This window comes from Bombina bombina, chromosome 6, assembly GCF_027579735.1.
Source record: "Bombina bombina isolate aBomBom1 chromosome 6, aBomBom1.pri, whole genome shotgun sequence".
NCBI classification, from domain to species: domain Eukaryota; kingdom Metazoa; phylum Chordata; class Amphibia; order Anura; family Bombinatoridae; genus Bombina; species Bombina bombina.
This window is the reverse complement of record NC_069504.1, coordinates 52,661,366-52,682,628: the sequence shown is the minus strand read 5'-3', so window position 1 is coordinate 52,682,628 and position 21,263 is coordinate 52,661,366.

Sequence of the window (21,263 nt, the reverse complement as noted above, 5' to 3'; positions counted from 1 at the left end):
TGTTCTCTAGAACAATGGAGACACCTACTAGAAGGATCAGTAATTCCATTCCTTATTTATACTGATCATAAAAATTTAGAATACTTAAAAAAGAATAAGACTTTAACAGCAAGGCAAGCAAGGTGGTCACTCTTTCTAGATCGCTTTAACTTTCTAATAACTTATAAACCTGGGAGTCAAAACACAAAGGCAGATGCACTTTCACGTATTTATGAGTTACTTCCACATGAACAACCTAACTTCACTATTCCTCCAGAAAAGATAATAGGTACTTTAACACCCTTAGAAGAAGAGATTTACAGCGCTCTAAAACATGATTCAATACCATTACAAAATTGTTCCAAAGATCCTACTACAGGTCTTTTTTATCATGAAGAAAAGTTATACATACCTGAGAAAATAAGATCTTCCATTCTCACACATACCCATGATGACACCATATCTGGTCACCCAGGGATACAGAAAACCATTGAACTTACCCGTCGTACGTTTTGGTGGCCAGGGATGAATAAATACATTTATGATTATGTCTCTAGGTGTGAGAATTGTGCTAGAAATAAAATTGAACATAAAAAACCCATAGGGTTACTTAGACCTCTGCCCATTCCAGATAAACCATGGAGTACTATTGCCATGGATTTTATAGTGGAGTTACCTGCATCACAACAATATAACACTATCATGGTAGTAGTCGACCATTTAACAAGACTGGCTCATTTTATTCCACTTAAGGGATTACCAACTGCCATGACTACAGCTAAAGTATTTCTTGATCAGGTTGTAAGACTACATGGTTTACCCTCTAATATTATTACTGACAGGGGTACCCAATTCACCTCTTCGTTCTGGAGATCTTTGTGTAAATTACTGAAAATTGATCATCGCTACACTACTGCTTTTCATCCTCAGACAAATGGGTTGACAGAAAGACTCAACCAGACTATTGAACACTTTTTACGTTGTTATATTTCACATTTACAAGATGACTGGCTAATTTACCTTCCTATGGCTGAATTTACTCATAATAATTCATTCTGTTCCTCAACCAAAACATCCCCCTTCTTCGCAACTTATGGGTACCATCCTAATACTATAACCTTGTCCCACAAAACAGTGAATTCCCCTTCAGCTTTAGATTTTTCTTCCAAGCTTCAAGATCGATTAAGAGTATTGAAAAAACATCTAGCCGAAGCTAAGGAATACCAAAAGAAATACTATGATCGGAAACATTCAATTGGACCTGAATATAAAATAGGTGACCTAGTATTACTCTCTACTAAAAACCTCAAACTTCAGGTCCCTAGCAAGAAATTGGCTAACCAATTTCTGGGACCTTACCCTGTGGAGCAGGTAATAAATCCCAATGTGGTCAAGCTCACGTTACCCAAGGACTACAAGTTTCATCCCACCTTCCATATTTCATTACTAAAACCTTTTGATTCAATGACACGTACGACAGTTGATCTTCCACCTCCTATCTCAGTGGATCTTCCAGAGGAATTTGAAGTTGAATCTATATTGGATTCTAGGATTCGACGACAAAGATTGGAATATCTCATCAGATTGGAAGGGTTATGGTCCAGAGGATGATTCCTGGCATCTTCATTCGGAAGTTCATGCCCCTCGTCTGGTGAAGTCATTCCATCATCGTTACCCCCTTAAACCTGGTCTGGAATCCCCGGGGGTGATTCCCTGAGAAGGGGGGGGATGTGATATCCCTTTAAGACTTTCTGACTATCAGCACTTCCTCCTATTTAAGGAAGTGCTTCTCCATTACTCAGTGCCTGAAAATTAAAGTGGATTCTCTCATCCTGTGCTACTGCTCATTTCAAGCAGTTTATTTTTCCCTTTCAGGTCTAAAGTATTTTATATTTTTTGAAGGCTGATTGTAACTCAAAGTTTGCTGCACTTCTTTCCTGATACCTTTTGGACCGTTACTTCTAATCATATTCCTACGCTTCCGGAACTCAATCACTCACAGCTGAAGCCGCACTCACACATGCTGCTACCGGACGCCGCTCTCTAATATTCTCCGGTTTAGTATTTACTCTGCTGCTAATACCGCTCTCCACGCTTCACCATCGTTACTGGGGAAATCTGGTCTTATCACCACGCTGGTATTGGTATCGTATTGTATACAAAGTTTAAGGTTTACAAATATAACGCTAAGTGTCATTACTTACCTGAGCTGTATTTCACTGAATTAACCTCCTCCTTGCTGCTCAATATTGCGTGTGTGTTGGAACATTGTATATATATTTTAGAGTGTTTGTGTGAGTGCGTGAAACTAAAGGAAAGTTACTTGAACATTACTTTACTAAGATTTGAACTTTATCAACTCATTTCATATCCTGAATATAAAGGAATTTTTCTCATTTTTTCTTTGATCATAAACGAATCATTGTTTATATATTAGAAGCTTAAATAGCTTCTCACATAAGAATTACTATTATCATTCATAGAGGTATAATCCATACTTTTCATTTCAATTACTAAAAGTAAATGCTCACCTTGTGCATGCGAGTATATTAAGTTATATATACTTGCTGTTTACAAGAATAGAGCTACATTTCCTTTATTTTATTTTTCTCTAAAGTTTGGTGAGACAAATTTATCACACATATCACAGAGATTCAGATGTCCTTATCTGTAGTAGGCACAGTCACTTAGATCGACGCGTTTCACTCACCAGGGAGCTTTATCAAGATGCAGGTGACTGGCAAAAGGTGTTCTTAAGTAGGCTGTGGATAATTCTGATTGGTCCCTTTCAGATACTTTTTTGTAAAGGTGGAATTACAGGTTTTTTCTTCATACGGGTATCGTATTCCTTGTACATGTTCAAAGGCTTAAGGTGGAAGTATTTAAACTCCAAAGAAGACTTTTTAACTTTTTTAACTTTGTAGTTCTTTTTCTGATGTTTGAGTTATTTTTCTTATTTAGTTTCCTATTATTTTAAATATCAAATGATATTTTGCAAGCCAGCAAATACTGGTTATCATTCTTACTACATGTTCTATATCATATATTTACTTACACTATACATTACAAAAACAGATTTTAATCCATTGTAATTAATATTGTCCCTCCTATAAGGACGTAACAGCTGTTTATAAACATGTTTTGCTTGTAATATTTACATCTGCTTTGCAAAAGGTATAGTTACATATTCTCAGATTGCTATTGTTATAAGTTAAGGTTTGTGTACTGGATTGGAGTTATTTTGACACATTTTATGTTAATACTATTATAATTCAAAAAGAAAAGGTGAGAGATCTAGTTCAGAGTTCAGGCCTTTAGGGTGTAGAGTATCGTATTTATAGATCATTTCGGCTTCCTTTATCAACAATTTCTTCTCTAAATTGCCACCTCTCCAATGTTTATGTACTTTCTTTATGGCCCAGTATTTTAAGTGTTTAGTATTTCCTTTGTGAACTGTTTTAAAGTGTTTGTATAAGTGGGTGTCGTCCTTACCATTTTTAATATTACCAATGTGTTCTCTTATGCGATCCCTTACCATTCTTGTAGTTTCTCCGAAGTAAAAAAGATTGCAGGAGCACTTTAAGATGTAGATTATATTTTTATTGGTACATCTTATGATATCCTGAATAATGAGGGGTTTTGTATCCTTATTAATTTCGATTTTTTCCACTTTACTACTATGACTGCAGGCTTTGCATGTATAGCAGGGAAAAAATCCCATGATATCTTTACCTGTTAGATCTTTTTGTTTATGAATAATTTTCTTTGTTTTTTTCAATTCACTAGGGGCTAGGAGTGTCTTTAAATTGGCAACTTTTTTGAATATAAATACGGGGTTATCAGAGATTTTTTCACCTAATACATCATCTTCTTTAAGGAGATGCCAGTGTTTTTTTATTGCTTTTTTTATGATATTTTGATCAATACTGTAATCTGTTATAAACGGAATTTTTATTTTATCGGTATTATTTTCCATTGGTCTTTCTTTGTACATTAATAGGGACTCCCTATCCGTATTTTTTGCTCTATCTTTGGCTTTCTCTGTGATATCTTTTTGATAACCCCTAATTTTAAATCTTTCTAATAGGATCTCAGACTGCTGTTCAAAGTCTGCTATCCTAGAGCAGTTCTTCCTAATACGTAAATATTGCCCTATTGGGATACTCTTTTTCCATACGTCTAGGTGGCAGCTATTTGCGTGTATGTAATTGCTGCAGTCGACCTTTTTAAAATGAGTTTTTGTTTCCAAATTGTTTTCCACCCTCATAATCTCTAGATCTAAAAATACTATTGAGTCTTTACTGTAGTTGTATGTGAAGTTTAGACCCCAAGTATTGTTATTCATTTCTTTAAACATAATTTCTAATTCTTGTTCTGTCCCCCTCCATACTATCAGCAGGTCATCAATGTACCTTTTATAGAGCACAAGGTTTGCACCATAGCTATCAAAGAACTGGGATTCCCATGCACCCATAAACAAATTGGCATAGCTAGGTGCAAACCTTGTGCCCATGGCCGTGCCCTCTACTTGGAGATAAAATTTCTCGTTAAAGGAGAAGTAATTATTTTCTAGTATATATTTAATACTTTTTAGAATAAAGGACCTATGTTGGTCTGTCATTAGTGGATCAGAGCTGAGAAACATGTCTACGGCTTTAATGCCCTTTGAATGGTTAATCACTGTATACAGCGATGTAACGTCACATGTTACCAGGTACATCCCTTCTTCCCAATTAATAGATTTAAGTGTATTTAATACTTGTGTGGAGTCTTTAAGGTATGACTTTAAATTCTTTACGTGTTTTTGCAGGAAATTGTCAACATATTTGGATAAATTAGCCGAAAGTGATTCTATTCCAGAAATGATTGGTCTCCCTGGCGGGTTGACCAAACATTTATGGATTTTTGGCAGGAAGTAGAATATGGGTATACGGGGATATTTAGGTGTTAAAAATTCAAGTTCTTTGTTATTCAGTATCCCTGATACACTGCCCTCTTTAAGAATTTTATTTAATGTTTTATTGAATTTTTCGGTTGGATTGAAATCTAGTTTTTTATAAGTCTTGGTATCGTTTAAAAGTCTATCTGCCTCTTTTATGTATTTACTAGTATCCATAAGGACAATTCCTCCGCCCTTATCCGCGGGTTTGATGGTTATATCACTGTTTTTTTGAAGGTTTTCAATTATTCCTTTTTCTTTGGCATTTAGATTATATTTCTTTTTCTTTTGGAGATTTGATCTTTGTATATCTTTACATACCAATTTTTCAAATGTGTCAAGGTAGTTGCCCTTTGCCTGTACTGGGTTAAATTTTGATTTAACCTTAAAATCTGTATGCTGAATGTTGTCTAGAACTGGTCTGTTAGTTATTTGTCTTTCAATGGGACATTTGAGAAAAAATCTTTTTATTGTTAGGTTCCTCACAAACTTTTTAATGTGAATATGTGTGTTAAATTTGTTTAATCTTTTAGTTGGGGCGAAAGATAGACCTAAACTTAGAACTTTTTCTTCTTCTGTTTTTAGTTTGATACTACTTAGATTGAAAATCCCCTGTTTGGCCTCTATCTCCACCTTTTTGCCTCGTTTAGAAGCTCCTCCTCCTCTCTTTCCTCTAAATTTCTTTTTCTCCTGGTATTTGATTCGCTTTCGTGTCTTATCAAATCTCTTGAGTGGCCCTCCCCTAGAGGGCTTCTCTCTAAAAAAAACTTGTTCATCATTTTTTTGTTGTTCCCCCTCTTGGGTTCTATGGTCTCTAAGTGTTTCAAATCGATTATATGTCGGGACCTTCCAATTATCATTCTGTCTTTCTATCCATCTGTTAGGTTAGTCCTTCTTGGGTATTCCCAATTATTATGGCTATTTTGATGACTTCTGTCTGGATTCTGTCTGTGCATGTTATGTCTAAATTCTGAGTAGAAATGATCTCTATTTTGATACCTCGGGTATCTTGGTCTATCATATTGGGCATTGTGATCATTATTGTTGTATCTTGGTCTATTATATTGGGCATTATGTTCATTATTGTTATATTGAAAGTTACGATTATTACTATGATACCTCTCAGAATTGTGGTAGTCATTATAGGGATGAAAATTTCTGTTATTTTCAGAATTACTGTAGTATTGTGTTTGGGGGTCTCTTATAGTTCTATTCATGTGATTATTTTCTCGTCTCACATCTTGATTATTGTGTCTTAAGGGGGTTTCATTCATATTTTCCTCTCTATTCATTTGCATATTGTCATTTATGTCCCTTTCCATTTTTCCCCATTTTGATCTTAGAAGGTCCTTATTTAAATTTGCTAATTTATCAATAATTACTTTTTGTCTTTCTTTGAATTCATTACTACTTTTTTTGTCTTTCAGTTTATCTTTAATTTCCAGAATATTTTTCTCGATGGTGATTAGAGTTTCCTTCCTGGATCTTTTTAGAATATCTATTAAAGTGTTTGATGCTTTCTTTAAAGTGTCAGTCCACTCAGTCTGTAGTATGTCTGAAAGTGGAAATGTACAATTTTTATTAAGGCGAAGCCCTCTTGGGATAATGTCCTTAGTGGTGTATCAATTTAAAAAGACTAATTCCATCTTTTGTTTAAGTTCTTTGATCATATTTTGTTCTAGATTCTGCATTAGATCAGATATTTTATCAGATGTACATGAGTTAGTTATTTGAATATTATCATCTCTCATATCTGAGAAAATTTGATCCCTGAAATCGAAAATATCTTCCATATTGGAAGTGATATACCTGCAGCTACTGCTAAGTGAAGGAAAAAGCTATGTGATCTGTGGGGTGACAGTAGAGCGCTGGTACAAAAGAGATACCACACACTTACAGAATGAGAAGATCCTTCGTTCTCCTCAGTAATTTTAAGTGAAAAAGGGGGGAGTGGGGTAAGTGCGCTAAAAAAGCTAAAGGTATCAGAACCAAGTATATTTTTCTTTAAGGGTCATTAGTATTACCTTAATTTTTTATATATGTGATCTCCGAAATATATATTAAAATAGTAAATGGAAATTAATTAATAAAACTTCATTTTTTAATGAAATAAAACAAATGTTAATAAAGGTGTTCTTTAGGAGTGGATTTAAACTTTGTGTAAGTGATATAAAAAAGTAACTAAAATTGTTGCTAACGAGGTGATGTGAAAAGTAACTAAAATTGTTGCTAATAAGATGATGTGAAAAATTGTGTCATTAACAGTGTTAATGACACAATTTTTCACATCATCTTATTAGCAACAATTTTAGTTACTTTTCACATCACCTCGTTAGCAACAATTTTAGTTACTTTTTTATATCACTTACACAAAGTTTAAATCCACTCCTAAAGAACACCTTTATTAACATTTGTTTTATTTCATTAAAAAATGAAGTTTTATTAATTAATTTCCATTTACTATTTTAATATATATTTCAGAGATCACATATATAAAAAATTAAGGTAATACTAATGACCCTTAAAGAAAAATATACTTGGTTCTGATACCTTTAGCTTTTTTAGCGCACTTACCCCACTCCCCCCTTTTTCACTTAAAATTACTGAGGAGAACGAAGGATCTTCTCATTCTGTAAGTGTGTGGTATCTCTTTTGTACCAGCGCTCTACTATAACTAGAAAGGCCCCCATCTGAAAAAGGTGTCCAACACAGTGCCTGCCGTTTTTCTAAACGTTCCCCAAGATTATAATACCAATAATTAGTTAGAATCTGCATAATATGCCTAGTAAAGCAATTGTTTTAGCCCAGAAAAATGTCTACCAGTTTTTAAGCCCTTTTTGAAGCCCTTTATTCTTTTATGTTTAACTAAGAAAATGGCTTACCGGTCCCCATGAGGGGAAATGACAGCCTTCCAGCATTACATGGTCTTGTTAGAAATATGGCTAGTCATACCTTAAGCAGAAAAGACTGCTAACTGTTTCCCCCAACTGAAGTTACTTCATCTCAACAGTCCTGTGTGGAAACAGCAATCGATTTTAGTTACTGTCTGCTAAAATCATCTTCCTCTTACAAACAGAAATCTTCATCCTTTTCTGTTTCAGAGTAAATAGTACATACCAGCACTATTTTAAAATAACAAACACTTGATAGAAGAATAAAACTAAATTTAAACACCAAAAAACTCTTAACCATCTCCGTGGAGATGTTGCCTGTGCAACGGCAAAGAGAATGACTGGGGTGGGCGGAGCCTAGGAGGGATCATGTGACCAGCTTTGCTGGGACTCTTTGCCATTTCCTGTTGGGGAAGAGAATATCCCACAAGTAAGGATGACGCCGTGGACCGGACACACCAATGTTGGAGAAAATAGATTCTTCAGTGATTGTGTAGTACTCACTATTTTTTCCGCACCCTCCGCCAGTCTGCACGCTCCTGTGCTCAGATGATACGTGTTGGTAGTGACCAATCGTTGACGGTTTCTTAGAGTGCGCACTCTTTTGAATAAACTTGTAAGTCTTCAAACTCCTACTGCTCTGTTCTTAGAAGTATTTTCAATGCTGCGGTTATGGGAGTCAATCCAGGGTCTCAGTTCTGTCTGCCTGGAAGACGACTTCTTGCTGCTTGGATGAAGACTTCTCCAGTCTTTGTTGAGGACTTCTTGCCGCTTGGATGAAGACTTCTCCCGGCTGGATGAGGATGGATGTCCGGTCATCATAAACTGTAAGCGGATCTTCGGGGGTTAGTGTTAGGGTTTTTTAAGGGTTTATTGGGTGGGTTTTATTTTTAGATTAGGGACTTTGGGCACCGTAAAAGAGCTAAATGACCTTTTAAGGGCAATGCCCATCCAAATGCCCTTTTCAGGGCAATGGGGAGCTTAGGTTTTTTTAGGTAGATTTTTACGTGGGGGGGTTGGTTATGTGGGTGGTGGGTTTTACTGTTGGGGGGTTGTTTGAATTTTTTTTACAGGTAAAAGAGCTTATTTCTTTGGGACAATGCCCCGAAAAGGCCCTTTTAAACGCCATTGGCAGTTTAGTGTACGCTAGGGTTTTTTTTATTTTGGGGGGCTTTTTATTTTGATAGGGCTAATAGATTAGGTGTAATTAGTTTTAATATTTGATCATTTCTTTTTTATTTTGTGTAATTTAGTGTTTATTATTTTTTGTAATTTAGATAAATGTATTTTTTTAATTTAATTTATTTAATTTTAGTGTAATGTTAGGTTTAATTGTAAGACAGTAGAAAAAGGGAGAAGATAGGAACAAATGTATTATATGGCACACTTAGGATAAGAGTCTAGGTAGCAAAATATATTTAAAAGAGCTAAAGGGCAAGATAAACTTAAAATATAACTTTTATTAATATATCGTAGTAAAATGTGAGAGCATAAAATGAAAAACCTATTATTAATGGAAAATACACATAGATACCTTAGCTACTATATATAGAATAAAGTTACATTTGATTTTGAACTTACTGGTTACTATTAGACCACTTAATTAAAAGTCTGTATATCATATGTCTCAGACTGGTAGCGTGTGTTCTATATATATAGAATCTCCAAGTAACATATGTTCATGTCAAATAAGTTTGTTCAATCGTGTACAAAGATTAACCAACTCTAGTAAGTTTAACATGTCATGATTCAGATAACAAATGAATAAGGTATAGCCAGTATGAGTATTTGATATATATATATATATATATATATATATATATAGCGGGTGGTACAGAACCATCCTAACTATATGCGAAAACAAACAGGAATTAAAACCATGTGTATTGAGAGAAACACACCATATGCTAATAGGTTAAAAATAGCTTCTCCTACATACGGTGGGAACATAGGGTCCATTACTTATTATATTGAATATAGATATGGTTAGAGTTCATATCGTTAACTCTATTTAGGGTTATACAGGTACGGAGAAACTAAAGGGAGTAACATGAAAAAAAAACTTGGGGCAGTAGAGAGTCATGGTACATTAAGGATTACCGCTATCCTAGTATGAATTACTTATTTCTAATTTGCCCATAGCTGCACGTAAATAGTACTGTATCAGTTTAACCCCAGTATTCTATAGTCGAGTACTCTTAACAAATAACTATATTGACAATTAAGGCCAACAATTATAAAGGTATAGCTGGAGAAGCAGTGCAAATGCTTGACGCGCGTTTCGCCTACTGCTTTATCAAAGGCGCAGATCGCCCTTGTACGCGCTCTTTTTAAAGGGACGCTAGCCAATCCGAAGGTAGGTGTGTCAACCATGTGACTGCAGCCGCCAATCAAACCAACGGCTGTGACGTTTAGACTATTCGGTCTTTCTACATGTTATCTAAAGAGTCAAGGGCGTCTATAATGTATACCTGAAATTGAACGTACAAATTTACATATTTATATACTCAGAGGTATGTAATCCCTGCTAGTTATTGTTACGACTAAAGGAAGAAACCACAGTATATCCAAAATAAAATTTCATCAATACTATAGTGCATATACTTTTATTTGATCTTACGTAAACTAAGGCATATATGTGATACTGCGTAGGGTACTATTCTAGTGTGATATTTCTTTGTATTAATACGTATATATGTAGAAGGAATATGATATTCCAAAAGTATTTGCTATCTCAAAGTTACTTAGGGCAAAGATTTCCCACTCATAATTTCAATAAGTAATATGATATTATCAGCGATTTTGCATCAAGACAGTATAGTATACATTTTAAAATAATTTGAAGATGTCTGTGTTGTGTCCCAGAAAAGACACATAAGGTATTTAGGATTTTAGTGTTCACACTTTAGAAAGTATGTAGGATGTTATTCACGCTAGTTATAAATCCTAATTTATATGAAAGTGCTATAGTATTCCCAGAGCATGACTTCTGCCAGTATCTCAGAATCAGTACTATGGTATATATACTTTAATTCAAATATTACAGGAATGGACCAAACATTAGTTGTTCATTGAGTACTTTGGGAGCCAATGTTTGTAGCCAGAAAATCCATTTAGTTTCCTCCCTTAGGAGTGCCACTTCTATATTTCCCCCTCTTATCCCTAGTTTGACCCTTTGGAGGATCCAACATTTGAGATCTGTTTTACCCCCATGTTTGTCCAAGAAATGTTTCGCCACTGATGTTATTTTCCTCTCTTTCTCAAGATCACTCTTGGCATTTCGAATATTCCCCAGGTGTTCTCCTAACCTGGTTCTCAGTTCCCTTGTGGATATTCCCACATACCTTTTGCCACATTTACATTCTATAGAATATATAATATTTTTGGTGTGACAATTATAGACCTCGGTCATATATCTGTTTCCTTTAGAAAAAATTTCCATCTGTTTCACCGTACATATATAAGGACAGAATTTGCATGTACCGCATGGATATGTGCCCTTGAGATTGTCTTTTCTCTTATTCACATGCTTCACAAAATGGCTTTTTACAATTTTGTTCCTAGATTGCTGGCGCTCTTCTCCAGGTGATTGATATCCTGACTCCCACTTGTCTCGCCAGGTCTTAATCTGTGTGAAGTATGTGAAGAAGTTAACTCAAAATAACGGCAATCTCTTTGTGAGCATCATTGTAAGTGACGATAAATCTCACCTTTTTGCCATTACTGTCTCTTACTTTGGGTACCAAAAGTTCTGTCCTTGGAGTATGCAGAGAATGCTTTTTTGAGAACAGAGGTAGGGTAACCTCTCTCTTTCAACCTTGATTTAAGATCTTTTGCTTGTTCCTTAAAATTCTCTATTTTGGAGCAATTACGTTGTAAGCGTAAAAACTCACCAAAGGGGATATCTTTCTTGGTTGATTCATGGTGTGCACTTTCGAATCTTAAGATAGAGTTAGTCACAGTGTCCTATGTAAATCGGTTTTAATTTTGCCAAACATGTCTCTGGTGATAAATATAGAGCGATAAATATTTGAGTTTTTAGGGGTCTCACTTTGGGAGCTTGTATCTGTTTGGATGTTGGCGCTGTATATGCACTTTTAAACACTATATGTCTCTGGCGATACTAAGATCCAGAAATGTAACCTTCTCATGATTAATTTCATAGGTTAGTTTTAAATTTAGATCATTGTGATTCAGTTCATTTATGAACATTTTAAATGTGTTGACATCCCCCCTCCATAGAATAAAGACATCATCAATGTACCTTGGCCACAACAAGATGCACTCCATATATTTTGCCATATTCTCTCCAAAGACAGTTTCCCGTTCCCGCCATCCTAGGTACAAATTAGCATAAGTGGGGGCACAAGCTGTCCCCATAGTGGTGCCTCATATTTGGAGATAAAACTTATCATTAAACACAAAATAATTGTGGCTGAGGATAAACTTAAGTAGGAGTATTATAAACGTGTTCTTCTCTGTGCAGTTCGATCCTTCCATTTTTAGGAAGTATTCGGCTGCAAAAAAGCCCCATTTGTGGTCAGTAGATGTGTATAATGACTCTACATCACATGTGGCAAGAAAGGTAATAACATCCAGCACTATACCTTTAATTTTACGTAATACATCCGTGGTGTCTCTGACATAGGATGGTAGAGTAATGACACTATCTCTCAGCCTAAAATCTATGTTCACATAGATTGCCTATGCCAGAGACAATTGGTCTTCCCGGGGGAGTCATTCTGTTTTTATGAATTTTTGGAAGAAGGTATAGTGTTGCTGTTTTAGGTTTATGGACATTTAGGTACTTGTATTCTTTATCAGTGATTATTTCCTCTGACTTTGCTCTCTCTATTAAGGTTCTGTATTGTAATAGAAAGGCTGTTGTGGGATCCCAAAAAGGGGTTTATAACATTTCTGATCACCAAGTTGCCTCAGTGCCTCTATCACATACATTTCCTTCGGCCATAGAACAATATTCCCACCCTTATCAGATGGTTTCACAATAATATCCTGCCAGGTTTGTATTTCTTTCAATGCCCATTTTTCTTGTTTACTCAGATTCAAGGTGTTTTTGGTATTTAACTTTAGGATATCCCTCTCGGCCTGAGGGAATTGTGAGAACAAGGGCATGAAAGAAGATATCCCTCTCGTCCTGAGGGAATTGTGAGAACAAGGGCATGAAAGAAGATTTAGTTTTTAGTTTCAATAGTCAGTGGAGGTAGTCTGATTCTTCAAAGAGAGATACTAGATTCAACAAGGCTTGTTCATCTAAATTGCTATCATCATGTTTGGTATACATTTTGCTTAATACTAATTTCCTAATAAATAGGTACAGATCTTTAATAATTTCAAAGTGATTCAGATTGTTTGTTGGGAGAAAGGATAAACCTCTATTTAAAACGCTTATATGTTGAGGAGTAAGGGTCCTATGTGAGAGGTTTATAATTTGGAGGTTTTCTGAGTTTACCACAGTGGCCTCCTCCCCCAGTCCTCCCGATTCACACCATTGTTTTTGTACCCCTACCTTGTCCTGTTTCGGAGGTTTCGATCGTGTCTGCCCTCCCCTTCTTTTTCTTTTGTTTTTGGCTTCTGCGACTCTTCGTTTTTTGATAAGATAGTCTGTCTTTCACTTGCACTTTGAACCAATAGAGTTTTATTGGTAATTCCCTCTTCATTATCCTCTGCTGCGGAGGATTCACACTCTGATGATGCTACTTCATCTTTATTTACATTAGACGGGAGGTAATTCCTCCTGTGTCTCTGATTTTTCTTATTCCATGTGAAAACACAACCTTTTTTTAACTGTAAGACAGGTTAGGTTTTATTTTACAGGTACATTTATATTTATTTTTACTAGGTAGTTAGTAAATAGTTTATAACTATTTACTAACTAGTCTACCTAGTTAAAATAAATACAAACTTACCTGTGAAATAAAAATAAAACCTACGCTAGATGCAATATAACTATTAGTTATATTGTAGCTAGCTTAGGTTTTATTTTACAGGTAAGTATTTATTTATTTATTTTTAAATATGAATAATTTAGGTATTTATTGTAATATTTATTTGGAATTATTTAATTATGTTAAGGTTAGTGGGTGTGAGGGTTAGGGTTACGTTAGGGTTAGAGGTTAATAACTTTAGTATAGTGGCGGCGACATTGGGGGCAGCAGATTAGGGGTTAATAACAGCTATAGGTTGCGGCGATGTTAGGGACAGCAGATTAGGGTTAATAAGTGTATGTAGGTGGCAACGACATTGGGGGCAGCAGATTAGGGGTTAATAATATTTAACTAGTGTTTACGATGTGGGAGTACGGTGGTTTAGGGGTTAATATGTTTATTATTGTGGCGGCGATGTCTGGAGCGGCAGATTAGGGGTTAATAATTTTATTTTAGTGTTTGCGATGCGGGAGGGCCTCGGTTTAGAGGTTAATAGGTAGTTTATAGGTGTTAGTGTACTTTGTTATACTTTAGTTATGAGTTTTATGTTACAGCGTAAAAATCATAACTACTGACTTTCAGGTGGCAGTACAGATCTTGTAGTTATAGGCTGTACCGCTCACTTTTTGGCCGGACAGGCAAACTCGTAATACCGGCGCTATGGAAGTCCCATTTTGAAAGGTGTGGTAGTTACGTTGTGTGACGGCCAAAAAAGTGTGCGGTACAGCTACACCTACAAGACTTGTAATAGCAGCGGTAGTGAAAAAGCAGCGTTATGAAGCTTTTTCACTCATAACGCAAAACTTGTAATCTAGCCGATTATTTTTTGTAGCCGGCTATTAATAAATTCAGAAATAATTCTGTAACAAGAGGACCTGTTAATATGTGGGATGTCATATTATGAGATTAAAGCTATCTAACTAATACTCTATCTGTAATTATAAAGTCCTTGCTTGCACAGTCAACTTTAGTACAGCTGCTCAGTGTAATAGATTCTGTCTGCTTAAAATCTCTAGATATTAATATTTAGTATAGGTGTGTGAATAACACCTCTGAGAATCATGTATCTAGATATGAAAAATTGTACTTGGTTTGTATAATATCAAGCAGTCAGATACAAACAATATATTTTTAAGCGGGCTATTAATAAATTAAAAAATAATGCTGTAACAAGAGGACCTGTTAATATGTGGAATGTCAGGTTATGATATTAAAACTCTCTAGCTAATACTTTATCTGCAATTATAAAGTCCTTGCTTGCACAGTTAACTTTAGAATAGCTGTTCTATGTAATAGATTATATCTGCTTGAACTCTCTCAATATCAATATATAGCATAGGTATGTGAATAACACCTCTGAGAGTCATGTATGTAGTTATGAAACATTATACTTGGTTTGTATAATATTAAGCAGTTAGATAAAAACAATCGCCTAGATTACGAGTTTTGTCAGTAGAGCCGTGCGGTGCCAACGAGTCTTTTTTTTTCACCGCCCACTTAAAACAACGCTGGTATTACGAGTTTTATGAATGGCTGCGTTAGCCTCAGGAAAGTGAGCGTTGAGCAAAATTTAGCTCCACATATCACCTCCATACCAGCTTTTCTTAAGTTAGCGGTAAGCCTGTGTGATATAGCCTGATGAAACGGCTCTGTGCAGCCGAGAAACGCGTTGCTTTATTTTAAAACATTTTAATAAACATGTTTTATATTTACCCTGCTGGAGTTTGATCTCCCCTTTATCCCACCTTGAACTGTACTAATATCAAGGGATCGGAGTTTATCCCGGTACACTTCCATCTGTTTTTCCACCAGCTAAGTGTACAGAACCTTGGCAATACTGAGAGGAAGGTGTGTCACCATACTAGGACCCTCATTGGTTATAGCAAGCACGTTCCTGATTGAGGATTCGTCACTGCCTTTGTTGGTCTTCTGGGCGACGCTGAGGTCCCGGTCTGTTCGTTCAGACACGCTTCAGTGCCGCTCTATTTGTGAGTATTGTTCTCACCTATCTTGCTATCAGTTTGGCTTGTAGCAATATCACACTATTGGCACCTTCTTTTTCCTGCTACAGATATTTCCATCGTCTCAAATCATATCGGAAGAGCTGCCTCCCAACCGGACTGTGGTGTTTGCTTTTGATCTCATTCGTCTTCCTGAGCGCACCTCTTTAGGAGTTTTTTTCCTGAACTTGTTTCTAAACGTGCTTGTGCACTATTTCCCCATAGGAAACAATAGGGCTGAGCCGGCTGAAGAAAAACCTAACACCTGCATAAAAGCAGCGTTTAGCTTCTAACGCAGCCCCATTGTTTCCTATGGGAAAATAAAAAATATGTCTACACCTAACACCCTAACATGAACCCCGAGTCTAAACACCCCTAATCTTACACTTATTAACCCCTAATCTGCCGCCCCGACATCATTGCCACCTGCATTATACTATTAACCCCTAATCTGCCGCTCCGGACACCGCCGCCACCTACATTATATTTATTAACCCCTAATCTGCCGCCCCCAACGTCGCAGCCACCTACCTACAATTATTTACCCCTAATCTGCTGCCCCCAATGTCGCTGCCACTATATTAAATGCATTAACCCCTAAACCTAAGTCTAACCCTAACCCCCCTAACTTAAATCTAATTTAAATAAATCTAAAGAAAATTACTATTATTAACTAAATTATTCCTATTTAAAACTAAATACTTACCTATAAAATAAACCCTAATATAGCTATAATATAACTTAGTTACATTGTAGCTATTTTAGGATTTATTTTTATTTTACAGGCAACTTTGTATTTATTCTAACTAGGTAGAATAGTTATTAAACAGTTATTAACTATTTAATAGCTACCTAGCGAAAATAAATACAAATTTACCTGTAAAATAAATCCTAACCTAAGTTACAATTACACCTAACACTACACCATAATTAAATAAATTACCTAAATTAAATTAAACTAATTACAATTAAATTAAATAAACTAAATTACGGGAAAAAAAACACTAAATCGGAATTAAGGTAGGAAAAATCCTATTGGCTGATGTAATCCAATCAGCCAATAGGATTGACCTCGCATTCTATTGGCTGTTCCAATCAATAGGATTTTTCCTACCTTAATTCCGATTGGCTGATAGGATTCTATCAGCCAATCGGAACTCAAGGGACGCCATCTTGGATGACGTCATTTAAAGGAATCTTCATTCTTCGATAGGACTTCATTTGAAGAGGATGCTCTTCGTCGGCTGGATTGAAGATGGACCCGCTCTGCTCCGGAAGGATGAAGATAGAAGATGCCGCCTGGATGAAGACTTCTGCCGTCTGGAGGACCTCTTCTGCCCCGATCGGATGAAGACTTCTGCCATATGGAGGACCACTTGTGCCCGGCTGGGTGAAGACGGCTCAAGGTAGGGTGATCTTCAGGGGGTTAGTGTTAGGTTTTTTTTAAGGGGGGATTGGGTGGGTTTTAGAGTAGGGGTGTGTGGGTGGTGGGTTTTAATGTTGGGGGGTATTGTATTTTTTTTTTTTTTACAGGTAAAAGAGCTGATTACTTTGGGGCAATGCCCCACAAAAGGCCCTTTTAAGGGCTATGTGTATTTTAGTATAGGGTAGGGAAATTTTTTTATTTTGGGGGGCTTTTTTATTTTATTAAGGGGATTAGATTAGGTGTAATTAGTTTTAAAATTTGTAATTTAATTTTTATTTTCTGTAATTTAGTGTTTGTTTTTTTCATAATTTAGTTTATTTAATTTAATTGTAATTAATTGTAGGTAGTTTAGGTAATTAATTTAATTATAGAGTAGTGTTAGGTGTAATTGTAACTTAGGTTAGGGTTTATTTTACAGGTCAATTTGTACTTATTTTAGCTAGGTAGTTATTAAATAGTTAATAACTATTTAATAACTATTGTACCTAGTTAAAATAAATACAAAGTTGCCTGTAAAATAAAAATAAATCCTAAAATAGCTATAATGTAACTATTAGTTATATTGTAGCTATATTAGAGTTTATTTTATAGGTAAGTATTTAGTTTTAAATAGGAATAATGTAGTTAATGATAGTAATTTTATGTATACTTATTTAAATTAGATTTAAGTTAGGGGGGGTTAGGGTTAGACTTAGGTTTAGGGGTTAATACATTTAATATAGTAGCGGCGAAGTTGGGTGCGGCAGATTAGGGGTTAATAAATGTAGGTAGGTGTCGGCGATGTCAGGAACGGCAGATTAGGGGTTATAAAAATGTAACTAGTGTTTACGAGGTGGGAGCGCAGTGGTTTAGGGGTTAATACATTTATTAAAGTGGCGGCGATGTCCGGTTGGCAGATTAGGGGATAAAAAAAATGATTTTAGTGTTTGCGATGTAGTGGGGGGCCTCGGTTTAGGGGTTAATAGGTAGTTTATGGGTGTTAGTGTACTTTTTTGCACTTTAGTTAAGAGCTTTATGTTCCCGCGTTAGCCCATAAAACTCTTAACTACTGAGTTTCAAATGCGGTAGGAGTCTTGACAGGAGAGGGTCTACTGCTCACTTCTTCTAAGACTCATAATACCAGCGTTAGGCAAATCCCATTAAAAAGATAGGATACGCAATTGATGTAAGGGGATTTGCGGTAGCCTCCAGTCGTGGAAGAAAAGTGAGCGGTACACCTGTACCTGCAGGACTCGTTATACCAGCGGGCGTTAAAAAGCAGCGTTGGGACTTCTCTACGCTGCTTTTTAAGGCTAACGCAGAACTCGTAATCTAGCGAATATTTTTTGCAGCCGGCTATTAATAAATTCAGAAATAATGCGGTAAATAATGCTGTAACAAGAGGACCTGTTAATATGTTTGATGTGAGATTGCGAGATTAAAGCTAATAAGCTAATACTCTATCTGTAATTATAAAGTCCTTACTTGCACAGTTAACTTTTGCACAGCTATTCAGTGTAATAGATTCTGTCTTCTTAAGCTCCTTCTATAGCGGGGGGCTAGATTAACGTTTAACTGACTTGTTTCACAAACACAGCACAATATCTGATCTCAGAATATAACACACATTTACAAGCTATTGGCAATCAACAGTTATCATACGGCTAGATTACAAGTTTTGCGTTATGAGCTGCTCGGTGCTAACTTGCAAGTTATTGTCACCGCTCACCTCCCTATAGTGCTGCTATTACAGGTTTGCAAAAACCCAGCGTTAGCAGGCAATGGCCCATAGTAATCAATGTCTAGCAGACCTGATCCAACAGTGCGGATCAGGTCCGACAGACCTCGCCGTATTAAGCATTGCACCAGTAGCTCACAAGAGCTGCCAGTGCAACGCCGCCCCCTGCAGACTCGCGGCCAATGAGCCGCCAGCAGGGGGGTGTCAATCAACCCAATCGTACGCCCATAATGTGAGCGTTGAGCAAAATTGAGCTCCATACCGCACTCCAATACCAGAGCTGCTGTGAGCTGAAAAAAAGCCTAACACCTGCAATAAAGGAGCGTAACGCTCCGTAACACAGCCCCATTGATTCCTATGGGGAAAGAAAATTTATGTTTACACCTAACACCCTAACATAAACCCCAAGTCTAAACAACCCTAATTTGCCACCCCCGACATCGCCGCAAACGACATTACACTATTAACCCCTAATCTTCCGCCCCCGACATCGCCGCCACCTACCTACACTTATTAACCCATAATCTGCCACCCCCAACAATGCCGCCACCTACCTACACTTATTAACCCCAAATCTGCTGCCCCCAATGTAGCCGCCACTATACTAAAGTTATAAACCCTAACCCTAAGTCTAACCCTAACACCCACTAACTTTAATGTAATTAAAATGAATCTAAATAAAACCTATTTAAAACTAAATACTTACCTGTAAAATAAAACCTAAGCTAGCTACAATGTAACTAATAGTTAGATTGTAGCTATCTTAGGTTTTATTTTTATTTCACAGCTAAATTTGTATTTATTTTAACTAGGTAGAATAGTTAGTAAATAGTTATTAACTATTTACTAGCTACCTAGCTAAAATAAATACAAAGTTACCTTTACAATAAAACCTAACCTGTCTTACACTAAAACCTTACCTTACACTACAATTAAATAAATTACATTTATTAAATACAATTAACTAAATTACAAAAAAAAAAAAAAACACTAAATTACACAAAATAAAAAAGAAATGATCAAATATTTAAACTAATTACACCTAATCTAATAGCCCTATCAAAATAAAAAAGCCCCCCCCCCAAAAAAAAAAAAACCCTAGCCTAAGCTAAACTACCAATAGCCCTTAAAAGGGCGTTTTGCGAGGCATTGCCCCAAAGAAATCAGCTCTTTTACATGTAAAAAAAAAATACAAACAACCCCCAACAGTAAAACCCACCACCCACACAACCAAACCCCCCAAATAAAATCCTATCTAAAAAAACTAAGCTCCCCATTGCCCTGAAAATGGAATTTGGATGGGCATTGCCCTTAAAAGGGCATTTAGCTCTTTTTCAGCCCAAACCCTAAGCTAAAAATAAAACCCACCCAATAAACCCTTAAAAAAAACTTAACACTAACCCCCGAAGATCCACTTACAGATTTTGAAGACCGGACATCCATCCTCAATGAAGCGGCAGAAGTCCTCAGCAAAGCCGACAGAAGTCTTCATCCAAGCGGGTCGAAGTCTTCATCCAAGCCAGCAGAAGTCTTCATCCAGACGGCATCTTCTATCTTCATCCATCCTGTGTGCAGCGGCTCCATGTTAAAGACATCCGGCACAGAGCATCCTCTTCTCTTGACGGCTCTTCTCGAATAAAGGTTCCTTTAAGTGACGTCATCCAAGATGGCGTACCTTGAATTGCGATTGGCTGATAGAATTCTATCAGCCAATCGGAATTAAAGGTGAAAAAATCATATTGGCTGATGCAATCGGCCAATAGGATTGAGCTTCAATCCTATTGGCTGATCCAATCAGCCAATAGGATTGAGCTCTCATTCTATTGGCTGTTCAGCCAATAAAATGCAAGCTCAATCCTATTGGCTAATTGGATCAGCCAATATGATTGAAGCTCAATCCTATTGGCTTATTGCATCAGCCAATAGGATTTTTTCACCTTTATCAGCCAATCGGAATTCAAGGGACGCCATCTTGGATGACGTCACTTAAAGGAACCTTCATTCGAGAAGAGCCATCAAGAGAAGAGGATGCTCTGCGCCGGATGTCTTGAAGATGGAACCTGTCTGCACCGGATAGATGTAGATAGAAGATGCCGTCTGGATGAAGACTTCTGCCAGCTCGGATGAAGACTTCGGCCCGCTTGGATGAAGACTTCTGCCGGCTTCGCTGAGGACTTCTGCCGCTTCATTGAGAATGGATGTCTGGTCTTCAAAAACTGTAAGTGGATCTTCGGGGTTAGTGTTAGGTTTTTTTAAGGGTTTATTGGGTGGGTTTTATTTCTAGCTTAGGGTTTGGGCTGAAAAATAGCTAAATGCCCTTTTAAGGGCAATGCCCATCCAAATTCCTTTTTCAGGGCAATGGGGAG